We start from the raw sequence: 15,310 nt of genomic DNA on the forward strand, positions 1-15,310 counted from the left end.
TCAAAAGAAGACATAGATGATTGCAGCAGGTGGTTTTTACCCACATTGGGTTTCCACCTTATATCTTGGTGTTTACGTGTGTTTCTTATGTGTGATGCTTTATTCTGCTTTTACTTAATTGTCTAATGAATTTCTGGTATACTGATTAAAGTTCACTACATGATAATTTGGGTAAATCAAAAGATCTCTGCATATACGCTGCTTTCATTAAGTATAGTTGCATATACATGCTAGTTCACTGAGCTGAAGTAGCGTATACAAATGAGTTTTGAAAATTAAATTATTGATCTGATAATACTGATTCACCCCTCCCCCCTTCTCAGTATTATTATGTGTGTGTATGGCTAAGCAATTGATCAAATACGTCAATAATGATTGATCCATATTTATGAATGAACAAAACGATATCTATATATATATATATAAGAGATACAATGAAATAAAAGATTTAATTCATTAATAACACATTACTAAAAATTGTTTAGATGCAGAATGGACATAAACTAGGTCAGGCAATGGTAGCTTATCTCTGACTAGAAAATATTTGGCAGCTACATGCCTTATGAATATGTTACAATGGAGGTGAAAGGCATATTTATTATTGATAAATAATGGAAAACCCTAAACATCCAATAACCTATCGCTAGGTGATGAAGCACCAAAAGTCAGTGGACTGCACTAAGGTAAATTGGTCATGGGGGCTTCATCGGGGGAGCAATATCATGCCACGTGGGTTCATATTGGGGGATATATATTGAGTAAAAAGTGACATAATTTATTGGGTGATATATAGGGTGTAAAGGGTTCTTATATTGGAAAATATAAAAATGGACCTTAAAGTTAATGAAAAAACATAAAGGGGTATAAAAAATGTTAATGAAAAAATAGATACCTACAATATCTAGTGATAGTAGGGTTTTTTTAAATTGGGAAGTAATATGGGTTCATAGTGGTAGGGGGTTAAATAATGTGATTTTTACAGGGATTTTCCAATAAGTAGTTAAATTAAGGGTATTGTTTAATATGCCACGAACGCATGTGATATGTCAGAGGTTCACTCAGTGAATCCCCCGTGAAATTGGTACATCAAATTCCCATAGTTGTAACATTGGCATACAATCTCCATTTGATGCATATGATACCTCGTTAGAAATATCTATTCGAGGTATATAACTTTCTACTGCAAACCCTTACAATAATATACAGGTTTTTTTTGTTTTATAAAAAAAAAAAAAAAAAAAAAAAAAAATTAAGACCCCAAAATGAATCCAGAAGTTTACGACCTAAAAAGTTGCCCAAAAATAGTAAATTGTGCTAAAATTAAGGAAGCTAAAAGAAATAATGGTGGTGGAATAGGTGGGTATAAACCAATATACACCTAGAGCATTCCTTCCCTCGTAGGAAGAAATAGTCCCCATTGCATTGTGTTGGCTTGAGGGGCCCTGACCCTAGTTCAGTGTTAATTAGTGAAGCAAATCCCTACACTACTTGCCCTTTCAGCGTCAATCTGCAGAGCACAGATTGAAGTCTAACCCAAAGAAGTATGGGGGGATGCAGGAACCAAGCTTTTGCACCTTAGGATGGTTGTGATGTTGGCTTTATACCTTCAACTCTTTCCTCGCACGGGTTGATAAGCCTTTTAGGGCTTATCGATATATTCTCCTTATTCGTCCTCTAAACCTTCACGAAGGTCTACGACCATCCTTCGCACAACCTTAATAGGTGGTTCAGGCACTTACATGCCTCTACTATGTAATTACCCTAATTATCTTAAGTGTTGGCCAACTTTAACATTCACTTATGATTATGTTCGCATAAACATATATATCTACTTCTTGTCATATAACAGAGGGAAATATATAGATTTTCACATCAAAATAAAAATAAAGCATAAACCCAGTGTTCAACATAACATAATCGCATCAAATTAATAGAAACAAAATACACAGGTAATTCCAGAATACTCCTCTTCATTATGATTCAAATCTCTAGTACAAACTCTGACTAACCTGTGCACATAGCTACAGAGGTCCGCACACTCAACTGCGGACTTCTACCCTAGGCCTTTATGCACTCAGCTACAGAGCCTCTTCCTATGCTAATACTCTTTGTTCTTAGCTTCACAGACCCAACAATGACTCGAACTTATCCACTACTGAACTGCCTTAGACTCTTCTAAGACTCCCTTTTTATACAATCCCATCATCCGTAGACCATGGGTAGATCTCTAAAGGTCACATGACTTATACAAAAGAAGGGCAGTAAACCATTGTTCTTTGTGTATATCTCTATATAGATATCTATCCAACCACTATTCCTTCGTCAACCACGGATTCTTGTTTTCTTGTGTAGTGACTTCGTGGATCTTTCTATCCAACCAGTCTTCAATCTCCTTCTTAGTAGGATTCCAATGATGCGAGATGACACATCTCATTATGCATATCTTGGTCCTGACAACAGAACCATTTGTTGGATTGAGGGGCCCTGACCCAGCTTCAGTGTTAATTAGCCAAGAAAATCCCTACACTACTAGCCCTTTCGACATCAATCCGTGGAGCGCGGACTGAAGTTTCACTTAAAGTAGTATGGGGGGATGCAAGAACCAAGTTTCCACACCCTGACATGGTTGTGATGTTGGTTTTATACCTTAAACTATTTCCTCGCACAGGTCAATAAGCCTTTTAGGGCTTATCGATATATTCTCCTTATTCATCCTTTGAACCTTTGCGAAGGTCTACGATAGTCCTTCGTGCAACCTTAATAGGTGGTTCAGACACTTGCGCACATCTGTTGCGTAATTACCTAAATTATCTTAAGTATTGGCCAAATTTAACATGCACTTATGATTATCTTCGCATAAATGTATATCTCTACTTGCAGTCATATAACACTAGGAAATATATAGATTCACACGTTATAAGAACAATAAAACATAAACCCATTGTTCAACATAACATAATCACATGCAACTAACAGAATTAAAATACATAGGTAATTCCATAATACACCTCTTTATTATTGATTCAAATCTCCAGTACATACTCTGACTACCCTGAACACTCAACAACGGACTTCTACCATAGGCCTGTTATAGACATATTTGGGCACTGTAACCCCAAACTCATATGTCCATAAACTAAGGGCTCTTTCGTCCCTAAAATTGTTTTTTCACACCCTAAAGGATCATGGTCAATTGATTACATCATTTCACAGAAGTTCCACCAGAAAAACTACTCAGAATTGGCCAAAACTGGACCATGCTGACTGCTCCATGGTCAAGGTGTGATGCATACTAGCTGCAACACTAGCCAGGTGTGATGCATACTAAAATGGCCTTCTATAGGGTGTGATGAGCGAGAATAGACAAATGCAAGAGACATTTTACTGTGTGGATGATCATGGAATCTTCCAGAAACTTCTCTTGTGACACTTGCCTCTCTGAATTTGCCCAGGGATGAGTAAGAGATCAATGAAATCTCCAAGTGGAACCAAGAATTATAAGTGGAATGAAACTAATCAAAAACCCAGAGCTGACTCACACCCTTGCAAGACATCTATAAATGGATCCCTCATCTGAGAGATCTAAAGGTTGGAATTTTATATTTTGTAAGGAAGTGCTATTGGTTTGTTGGTGAGAAGAGACATTACATTGTTGGGTGATTTGCTTGTTCATGAGGTGAAGAGGGATTCTACACGAGGAGGATGATGTTGGATCAGACAGCTAGGTTGTAATCCTCTCTTTCACTACTATTAATAAATTTCTTTGAGTTTTACTCCATATAATCGTTTGTTTATGAATCTTATTGTTTATGAATGCAATTGTATGGTCAATGTGTTTCTGATTTCGCATTGTTTATGATGTTTTAGATGGATATGATTTGATGGTTTGCTGTTACTTTGAATCTACAGGTACTCTTTGAAGCGGGACAAGTAGGAGAGGAGTGGCAAATTCTATCAAGGAAAGGAGAAATCAAGCTAGGATCAAAGCGGAAGATCCAGGTTGGTCCTCTTTTCTTCCCTCTAATCTATCACACTTAAAGGAACTCTTGAAAAGCTTTCATTGTTTGTTTCTAAGATAGCTACCCATCTTAGTGGGACTAGTAGTTCGAATCGACACTAGTTTTCCCTGAAACAAAATGGCGACTCCGCTGGGGATCGAATAGTTTGTTCTTTTTGTTTGTTGTTTGCTTTATAAACTATAGATAGAGCTTGAAGTTAGCCAGCTAGCGTTTGAAATGCATTTGCTATGCAATTGCGAAGTAGATGAATGTTGCTTTAGTCAATCTCCAGGTTGGTTTATGAACTGAACATCTGACTTACAAAGCATTCTAAGTGCCCTTGTGATAGCTCAGAACCTCATAAGATCTTACCCCTATTCTTTGTTTTTATTGTCCATCATTACTTAGCCTAAATCACTGAACTTAGCTGCAAATTTTGAGCAAAAACCAAGCTCAGTTTCACTCCCTATTCCATGGTACTATATGTAACTGTGCAACCTAGATGCATTGCACCTCCTGTGTGTTGTAGGTGAGACGAATCCTTATTTCCCTATGTTGCAGGTGTGATGATTGAGTGATACAGTTTTCTTCTGCGAAAGTTGGTTTTTTCCTCCTTGTTTTTAGCTTTATTCAGTAGTTTTGCTATTCATGATTAGTATCTTCTTACTGGAACCTTCTTCCTTCACATATTTCAGCCTCCATGAGTTAGGAATTGTAAATGCTTTTGTGTATTTGTGAATCATTTACAGTCTTCCTTTGTCGAAAGTAGCCTAATCGAACTGTTGTTTTTGATGCAAGTGTCGTAATTGTCATTTTGAACGAAAATAAGAGTGTCATAAAGTCTTCCTCTTCTAGATAGTTGATTGTACTTCTGTCATTGTACTTGATTTGAGTTATTAGTATTTGAAGTGTTTTTTTGTAGTTTACAATTCGAAATCGAAAAGTGTTGTCTTAGTCTTCCTTTCGTTTTGAAAAGAAATTATTAGAAATGTCGCTTTAAAAGAAAATAGTTCAGATCTGTACTTAGCTTTTCTTTTTGGCATTCACACATTAAGGAAGCAGAAAACAAATACATGCATGTGCATTTTCATTTTGACTGCATGCGAGATTTGATTTAGGAAAGTGCACTCAGTGTGTGCTCTATGCTCTCTGCTGAAAGAAAATTCATAATCTTCCTTCCTTTGTAGCTAGGATTTTCATTGCTAAAAGAACATGAACGATTGTTTATCATTTTAGATTAGATATTTAGGAATTTTACATCTACATTACGTGGTGAACCTTGAAATACAAACTTCTAAGCAAGATAAACTCTAAAATAAATCTCAATGAACATAAAAACACTTTGGAACCTAACGCAACACATCTAGAAGTCTAGGCTAGAGACGTGTTCTAGAATTGTAAAACCCGGTGACTATCATTTTCATCGAAGGTTGGGTGATTCCTCCTCTTTGATATGACAAGTTCCAGTATGGACTTGTGCTCCCTGTACCATCATGTATATATTGGGAGACCATAATAGGCTAATATCCTTTATCCTTAGGAATCTATGTCTGCTGCCCTATCAATCGCAATGCACTGAACACAGCATTCGGGAAGATTGACTCTCGTACATAAGTCCTTGGTAATTTCTCTATCATTTATCACCAAGGTGTATTTTGTAGTTTTGTGATCAGTTTGGTAATCCCTCTATCTAGATTTCCATAGTAGTCACTTTCGTTCCTTTTCGACTCCTTAAAAGAAAAGGTCCATCTGAGCACTTGTCACTTTAGGGTCATTAAAAATTGAAGGTGACTAGAGTCACCTTTAGCTTTTTCTCAACTCTTAAAAATTGAAAAAACAAGTTGCGTCAAAGTTTTTTAAAATTTATTTAAATCGAAATAACATCCATGTTCCTTCATTGATCTAAGGTTGAGATAATGGAATCCACCAATCAAGGAATACCTCTTGGAGGGAATCCTAGTCCTTTCTCCTCTTGGGGAGATATTGGTTCTCCATATATGGCTACATTGTCCCTTCTAGGAATCACAATTGGCCTGCCAGTATGGCTTTTCTCGACCTCTGTCATTCAAAACACCGTAATTCCTCAACAATCTAATCAGCAACCAGATGATACTGAAGTTACCCCTTCACCTTCTACTTTGTTTGTTTCTCCTTCCCCTTCTTCCTCTTCGGTTGGCGAAACTAGTGACACTAAAAACCAAGTAGCTAAGAAGAAAAAGAAAGGGAAGGAGAAGAAGAAGAAGCCAGCTAAACAAGGGAACAACCATGCATCATCTGGCGAAAATCTGCACACTAAACTTTCCAAACCAAAAACTCCATGCGCAATTTGCAAGGGAGACCACTACCATCGAGATTTCCCTTGCATTTCGTGGATCTTGAGAGAATGGTCTCCCCGTTTGCACCATTCAGTGTCATCAACCTCTAATAGTCAGGATGATAGCACACCATCAACTGGTGAAAATGAAGTCAATAGATAGAAAGGAAAAGTCAGATTTCCATGTAGGTTATGTGAAGGTGATCATACTCTTCACCATTTTCGTTTCTTAGATGAAGCAAAAATAATTTTGGATAGCCATCCTGCTTCACCACAGCATCTTCCACCTGGATACAGGAAACTCTTACAAAGTCCTTCACTAGTTGAAAACCTGATTGACATAACTCAATTGTCGATCGAATCGCCCATCATTGAAAGTGAACCTACTGAGTCCACACCGGACCAAAGACAACTGGTGGAGATGGCAGTCAACCCAGTCTTGCCATCAGAAAACCCACCTTTGGATGATACAGTTTCCAAAGAGAATGAGAAAAACACTGTTCAAATTCTTTTTGTCGATACAGAGTCTAATGAACTTGGGGGAAATCCACCCATTCCTACACAATAGGAAGAGACCCCCCAGTTCATGAGATTTATTAGGACATTTATGCGGTACCTTCTCCAAGTAGTCTAGTCATTTTCTTTGATTGGAATCAGCTAGCAAAACCCCGCCTTCCATCTAATGTACCATTCCCAATCATAGTACAAGTTTACAAAATGATTGTGTCTGGAACTATCATAGATGCAAGGGCTTCAGTGAGTATCCTTTCCTCAACTGCTTGGATAGCGCTTGGTTCGCCATTGCTTTTTCCTAAAAAACAAAAAAATTTCGAGTTTCGACAAAGGAACCAGTCACCTGTTAGGGATCCTTCCAAAGTTACCAATAACTTTGAGAAATAAAACCATTCATTTGAATGTGGTGGTAGTCCACGGTCCACTAGATTACAATCTACTCCTTGCACGTGACTATATATATAGCATGGAAGCTATTATTTCCACATTCTTTCGAGTGATGTGTTTTCCACATGAAGCCAGACTGGTGCAACTTGTCACCAGCTTTCATTTCCTGGTTCAAACATAGCTATAAATCAACCATCATCCCTAGATGGTCTCTTAGCATCAACAATGTCTCTTCAACCTTCATTCCATCCACCTAATTACCACAGGTAGTTCGGTGAGTGTGATGAAGTTTATGGGGCATGCACCCTAGTATATTTCGACAGGCGAACCCAAAGGAAAAGAGATATTTTCTTGAAGGTCATAATGCTTGGATTGAAGAAACATTCCCGTGTAGGTTATGTGATCAGTTTGATACACTTATTTCCTTGTACAATTTTGATTGGAAGCTCACACCATTCACCTTCGTATGTTATGTGATTGGAAGCTCACACCAGTCACCTTCATCTATTTCGATGGACAAAGAAAAGGAAGAGCTTTTCTCTGCCGATAGAAATAATCCTACCTAACCACAAGGACTTCCATTTGGTAACCTGGAAACTCTCCTTTTACTAAAACACTTGGGGGCATGCAAACCTTTGCGTGCAAGTGAAAAAAGACCTTTGATTTTCTTAGTTTGTAGGTTCTCAACCCTTTAACCTCATAGCTCGGTCATTTCTAGCTTGCATAAAAAGGCCATGAGCACATGTTATAGTAGTGTTCAAGCTCATTAAAAAATAAATCTACCAAGAGACATTATCAAAAGACTAGTAAGAGCAATGTTCCCGCAAGGTTCAAGCTCATTAAAAAATCAACCTGCACTGAGCATAGTTTTCTTCTGATTCAAGCTCATTAAAAAATGAAACCACTTTTGGTAAATAACCTTTTTTATCTCTTTGCTATCAGCCCTTTTGAACCTTAGTTGTGTTCCTACCACCACCTCCATTCATTTGGCCGACCATACGCTTCCACTTGATTGTTTACCCTTTTGAGGAACAACTATGATGAGTGATTCTGATTGCCACCCTCTTAACACTGCCATGTTTTGAGAAGTTCCAAACTTACCTGGAACCGGTTGCTACCCAAAAATACCACTCGTTCCTAAAAAAAAAGTCCCTTTTCAACTCTTTTAAACTCATTAAATATAAAAATATTGTCGAGCTATTGGCCTTTCTAGCTCATTAAAGTAAAGAGAGTGCCATCCCTCTCATATATTTTAATCTTTTTGGACCTGAGGGATTATTAAACAAAAAGATCGAGCACTTGTCTTTGTCAGCTCGTTAAAGCTATCGAAATGTCATCCCTTTCGTATTATTTTATGCTTTTTTGGACTTAAGGGATTATGCCACGAAAAAGGGATATTTAAGTCTCATTTTCGTCTCTTTTCAAACTCTCTAAACATGGAAACGACCGAGTTATCTTTGTCGTTAAACTCGTTAAAACAATAGCGACACACTTGTCCGCCCACACAAGAACAAGTCTCACTGACGTTAGGCTCGCTAAACACAAAGCGAAAGGTTTTCCCGAAGGGAAAATTATAAACCAAGCATATGTTATCCTCCTCAAGCTTGACAAAAATAAAGAGGTACTGGTCAGCAATGACTGGGGAAAAATGGGAAGAAAACTTGAAGAATTTTATTGGTAGCAGGTCGGTCTTGAACATGACACTTTCACTCCATCACCATGATTGAGTTGGGTTGGGTTTTTCCGTTCACCATCAACATTGGTCCTCTATACCATCCCTGGGGTTAACGCTACCAGTCCATATCAGTGTCACCGACATGTTCAAGAGAAGTCATTCAGAGAATTCACCATCCAACAAATGCCTCATCCACTACAATACCTCTACCCTTCATTTTCATGACCGCCATTCTTGAACCTTGTATCATCATATCGTTTTCACCTCAACAAAAATCATTTGCTCCATTTCGCATCATATATGTGGGATACATCAAGGCCTTCCTACGACAGGTCACTTCTTGTCAACATCAGCCCATTATCTAAGAAGTTTACTTAGAAACAACCCTTTCAGTACTTTGAAGCTTGTATGCTGCAACGACAAGTTTCTCACTTCCAGCGACAGGTTTACATCAATGACCTTTGGCCGAAATATTTTGCGTGGTGTTCGACATTGACTCATATATTCACATCACGCGAATTGTACTATAGTACCTTGAGGGTCATCATCATTATCGGTGACTCCTCTCGCGTCTGTTAATAGCTTACATTATTGGCTGGTAATGAGGCGATGTCTTTCCATGTTCGACTTCAAAACATCTTTTCACATGGATCGACTTGTACATCGGGTGAAGATTGAATGAGTTTTGAAGACCCCGGATCTAGTTTCATCCATCGAGGCTATGATATATTTAGGAAAATAAAGACATAAATTGTACACAGAAGCTGCACAGATAGTCATATAAGTTAGGGAAGATGACTCTTCATGCGAAGAATCACCAATCTGCAATAGAAGACAATCGTCTATCCTATGTACATGAAAATGAATTTATAAAGCTGAGCATGGGAATGCCCGCCTTAGCTAGATCATGAAAATAATATGATGATGATGTATTTTATTGTATCTTATACAGGTCACATTCTAGTATGAATACCTCGGATCCTCATGATAAAGCATTTCACCCGACATCAGAAGATTTATGACCTCATGCTTTAGGTGGTAGTTGTTATAGACAAATTTCGGCACTGCAACCCCAAACTCATATGTCCATAAACTAAGGGCCCTTTACTCCCTAAAAGTGTTTCTTCACACCCTAAAGGATCATGGTTAATTGATTACATCATTTACTAGAAGTTCCACCTGAAAAATTACTCAAAACTAGCCAAAACTGGACCATACTAACTGCTCCATGGTCAAGGTGCGATGCATACTGGCTGCAACACTAGCCAGGTGCGATGAGAAAGAATAGACAAATGGCAGAGACATTTTTCTAAGTGGATGATCATGGAATCTTCCAAAAACTTCTCCTCTAACACTTGCCTCTCTGAATTCGCCCAAGGATGAGTAAGAGATCAATGAAATCTCCAAGTAGAACCAAGAACTATCAGTGGAATGACACTAATCAAATACCCAGAGCTGACTCACACCCTCATAAGACATCTATAAATGGATCCCTCATCTAAGAGATCTGAAGGCTGGAATTTTGTATTTTGTAAGGAAGTGTTGTTGGTTTGTTGGTGAGAAGAGACATTGCATTGTTGGGTGATTTGCTTGTTCATGAGGTGAAGAGGGCTTCTACACTGGGAGGATGATGTTGGATTAGACAGCTAGGTTCTAATCCTCTCTTTCACTACTATTAATAAAGTTCTTTGAGTTTTCCTCCATATAATCATGTGTTTATGAATCTTATTGTTTATGAATGTGATTGTATGGTCAATGTGTTTCTGATTCCACATTGTTTATGATGTTTTAGATGGAGATGCTTTGATGGTTTGCTGTTACTTTGACTCTACAGGTACTCTTTGAAGCAGGACAAGTAGAAGAGGAGTGGCAAATTCTATCAAGGAAAGGAGAAATCTAGCTAGGATCAAAGCAGAAGGTCCAGGTTGGTCCTCTTTTCTTCCCTCTAATCTATCACACTTAAAGGAACTCTTGAAAAGTTTTCATTGTTTTCTTCTAAGATAGCTACCCATCTTAGTGGGACTAGCTATATGAATCGACACTAGTTTTCCCTAAAACAAGGCCTCTACGCACTTAGCTACCGAGCCTCTTCCTACGTTAACACTTTTTTCTCTTACATTCATAGACCCAACAATTACTCCATATTATCGACTACTAAACTCTTATTGACTACTCAACTACCTTAGAGTCTTCTAAGACTCCCTTAGATCTCTAAAGCCGACATGACTTATACAAAAGAAGGGTGGAAAACCCTTAGTAACTCTTTACATCTTCACACTTCGTGGCCACAAAACGTGGAGAATTTACATTCTTTCCTAAAAAATGTGGGCTTTCTGCCCTAAACTTGAGCTTTTAACACCAATATTGACCCCGGGGAACCTGTTCCCAATACATTGAGTGCCTCCATGAGATGAACTTGGTCCCTAGTGAGCCACTTGCCTTGGTGTAGGAGTTAACTAACTTTCACAACCCAATATAGTTGGATCTTTTACTAGAGAGTATTCCTGATATTCATATCCATGATCTAACCAATTTTGGCATGTTTCATGCAGTCTAGGTTTAGCTCTATGGTTTGAGGTGTTATGCAATGTATACTTTGTCCAATAATGGTGGAAATTATGGCTGAAGGCGGTACGCATTGAACACTGTGTGTAGTCCAAGCAATGGGGGAGTGGTAAGGTCAAACGAATTATCTCCTGCAAACTTTTTGATGGAGTAATTCCTATATCAAAGTGATCTGAGCTTCCAAAGGGCTCCAGTAAGGCATTCTTTCTGCTAATACAACCATATTCTTTCACCCACCTGAAACTTGTGTTGGATCTGATGTTGATCATGTCACTACTTGTACTTGGAATTGGACTTATCTAAGATGTTTTGCACCAATTAGAGGCTATGTTGGATGCATTCAATAAACTAGGTTGCTTTAACAACCTTATACCATATATGTGTGGATTCTATCTATGTAGTTGCATGAACAATGGCAACATCAATTAGACACGACGGTTGAAAACCTAGACCCACTTGAAAAGGATAGCAACCATTCGAGCTATGCAGATCTCTGTTATAATTGTGTTGCAGATAAGGAAGGCTCTCATGCAAGGATTTTTGGATGCTTGTAGTTTTACATGAGTAGTATGTTCACTATCATCCCATTGGTGACCTTTCTCTAGACATCATTCTAGCAATAGATTGCAGTCGACTTGGTGAGCTTACTATCTAGTAATTTCCAAAGGCTCTATCAGAATATGCTTAGGAACTTTCTATCTCGATCTGATATAATGGTCTATGGGATTTGAAAATGTACCCATACTCATTCAAAGAAGAGTTTGGCAGTGTCCTTTTTTGTGATACTCTTCTTCTAAGTCGCCAATATAGCCATCTTATAAAATTTGTCCATGACCACAAATACACAATCATTACCATTCTTTGTAGAAGGGGGGCCTAATAGATAGTACATGGAGAAAATTTTCCAAGGCTAGCTGGGAGTTGGATGTGGATTATATAGGCCTTGTTTCTTGATGGTTGGATTGGAGATGACACAGGCAGTGCAGGATCTGATATATTTTCCAATTCCTTGTCAAAGTTTTTGCCAATAAAAATACTTTTGTAGTACAACAATAATTTTTTCCACACCAAAGTGTCCTATGACCTAGCTATAGTGTTCCTCCCAAACCATCTTGGTACGCTCACTTGAAGGAACAAAAGGTTTCCTAGGTAGCATAATAATGTGTCTCGGAGGTGGAAATATGCAACTTGATTGCAATCCACTAGCATCTAGTATGTGGTTATTGGTATTATGGTGAGAATGGATCAAACTAGCTCATACTGGCATTGGTTCATGATGGTAGCTAGCTCATATTGGAATTGATGTCAACTCTTGATTTCATCATTTTGATGGTGGTTTAGATGATGGTTGGAGTGGTTGATAGTTGTTCATGTATTAGTGGTGTTCATGACTTATGCAAGATCCTAGTGCAGGAACCCATGGAGATTACTTGTTGTAGTGTGATGGCCTCATCTTGATAATGGAGATGTGCTATAGTCTATTGGAGTTCCATCAGTGGTGTTTTTGCTTGTTCAGACATATTTTGGAGAGTGGAGGACTTGTTGGCACTCTTTCCAACTTTTTTTGTTGGCTTTTTAGGTCAAATTGGTAGTGACACTTGGTTGACTTGTTTTATCCACTTATCGATGTGTTACTATGCTTAATAGAGGTTTGAAGGCTTGTATAAGAGTTTAAGAAAAGGATCCAACAAGTGGTAGATGTTGTAAGTTGGCGGCTTGTGGTTTTTCCTTATGCTCTACCCCAATCAATCCCATAGTCCTATAAAAAGTTAATAAATAAGGGTGAACTTCCTGCGCAAGGAGGTGAAGAAAGCAACTCCACTAGGGGTATTGTCCAAGATCACTAGAATTATAGTAATGTTTGTGTTCCTGAAGTGCCTCAATTGGCATGTTGTCCAGGCCCGCTGGCAGTGGAGGAACACCAAATATGAAAAACTATACTCTGAAGATCTAGATCTTGTGAACTACATTACCCTTTATTGTTTCGAAGAATTGTGATATTGTTGGTCTTATGTTTGTGTTTAGTCAAGAAAATGGATTAACAAGACTATGTTTATGCATGGGTTAAGTGGGGAAGCTAGGGTAATCTGAATGATGAATCAATACTCCCTGAAGAACTAGACCATGCATGAAAGAATTAACCAAGGAAGATAAGTTGGGATTCTACTAGTGTGTTTCCAAGTATTGTCGTTGATATAAGACCCTCTAAAATTCTAGCCTCTATTCAATTCTCCAGCCTACTTTGTATTTTCATGTTGTCATCAAAAACATTAAGTTTCTTCACACATTTTTCTATAAGCACTCATGTTTATTTTTGAATAAAATCAAAGTATCGTCTTTTAGCACAGGAAAGCATCACATGTTGTGTATATGTGGTTTTGGCTAGTTTCAAGGGATGTTATTTATGCTAATGAGTGACTTTTACTATGAAAACATGTATCATACTCATTTCCAAAGTTTTAAGCACTATCACACAAGTGTCTTCATCATCATTGTAATGTGTATCTTTGGTCTCGCACTTAGGGTAAGTCGTCACAATGTTTTCGCATCGAGGCAAATATGTTGTTCAATTGTTCTAGGTGATATATGTTGAGTTGTCAAGTATTCTAAGTGTGTGACCATACATAAGTATTATCATTGTTCACTTTGGTTTCACTAATCCCACACTTAGTCAGATCTGAAGAACCTCTCGATCGAGCAACTTAGAATCACCCAGCTCTAATAAACTACACACTGACCAGACTTAGTCCTCAAGCCTCAGCCTTGACTCGTTGCACTATGCAATGCATAGTCCCTACCTCCTTGAGCCTTTCACCACATCGTCATTGTGCTCAATCCTAACCCTTGAGCTCAAAAATTGCATAATCCTTGCCCTCAGTTGGTCATTTCTATGCATTGTATAGCATCAAGTATCAAACCTTATACATGAGATCTTGAACTATGCAATGGTAAACCTTAAGCCTCAAGCCCTCAGCCTGACCTCTTGAACCCCTCAACTACGTAGACGACAAGCTCTAGTCTGCTTGAATTGCACAGTGTGTAGTCTCAAGGCTTAGTCCTTGATCCTCACATCCTGACTTGCGTAACTGCACAATTCCTGAGCCTCATTCTCAACCTATTGCATGGTTCTAGATTAGTTAATTGATTGTTATGTGTCATGTTTGGCTAAGGGATTTTCAAATTGATGTCATCTTGTCATTAGTGGATTTCAGTTGTAGGTATTCTATCATGTTATGACAAGATGTTGATGAAGGGGATGAAGAAGGAGACCTTGCTAGAAGACACTTTTGAAGCTACAAGAACAAGTTGATTGATCAAGGGATGACAAAGGGACATTATTTGTGACAGTGGTTGGAGATTAAGTTTACATTGAAGACTCCTATCTTCAAGCCATAAGGAAAAAGAATGGGACTGTGTTCATCTTTCAAGAATACACAAATAAATAAGTAGCAAGGAGTGGCTTGAAACTACCACATCGGCATGAATTCCATGTCATCAGTTTCATGTCATGTAATGAGTCATCATGTGCCACATCATTTCATGGAATAGGTAAATTATATTGGAAAATGGAATATAAATTGGAAGTCCAAGAGTCATCCATGTAACGTGAAAAGTCATGTAGCAAGTTGAAAGGTCACAAAGAAGTCAAATAATCATGAGGGTAGTCCAAGAGTGACAAGGGAGGTGAATGATCACCCATTTGTTATATATACATCCTCATTGTTCATGTAAAGAACCTTTCACCTTAGCTACTCCTAATAGACATTAGAGAGGATTATAGTTCTTTTGGAGGAGAAATTGGTTTCTCTAATGCTCCACTATTGGGCCTAGTGGTGTTCATTGTTTGATGTATCTTGG

This window comes from Pinus tabuliformis, chromosome 7 (genome assembly GCF_031772625.1).
Source record: "Pinus tabuliformis cultivar Carrire ecotype Pingquan chromosome 7, CPIR1, whole genome shotgun sequence".
Classification (NCBI taxonomy): Eukaryota; Viridiplantae; Streptophyta; class Pinopsida; order Pinales; family Pinaceae; genus Pinus; species Pinus tabuliformis.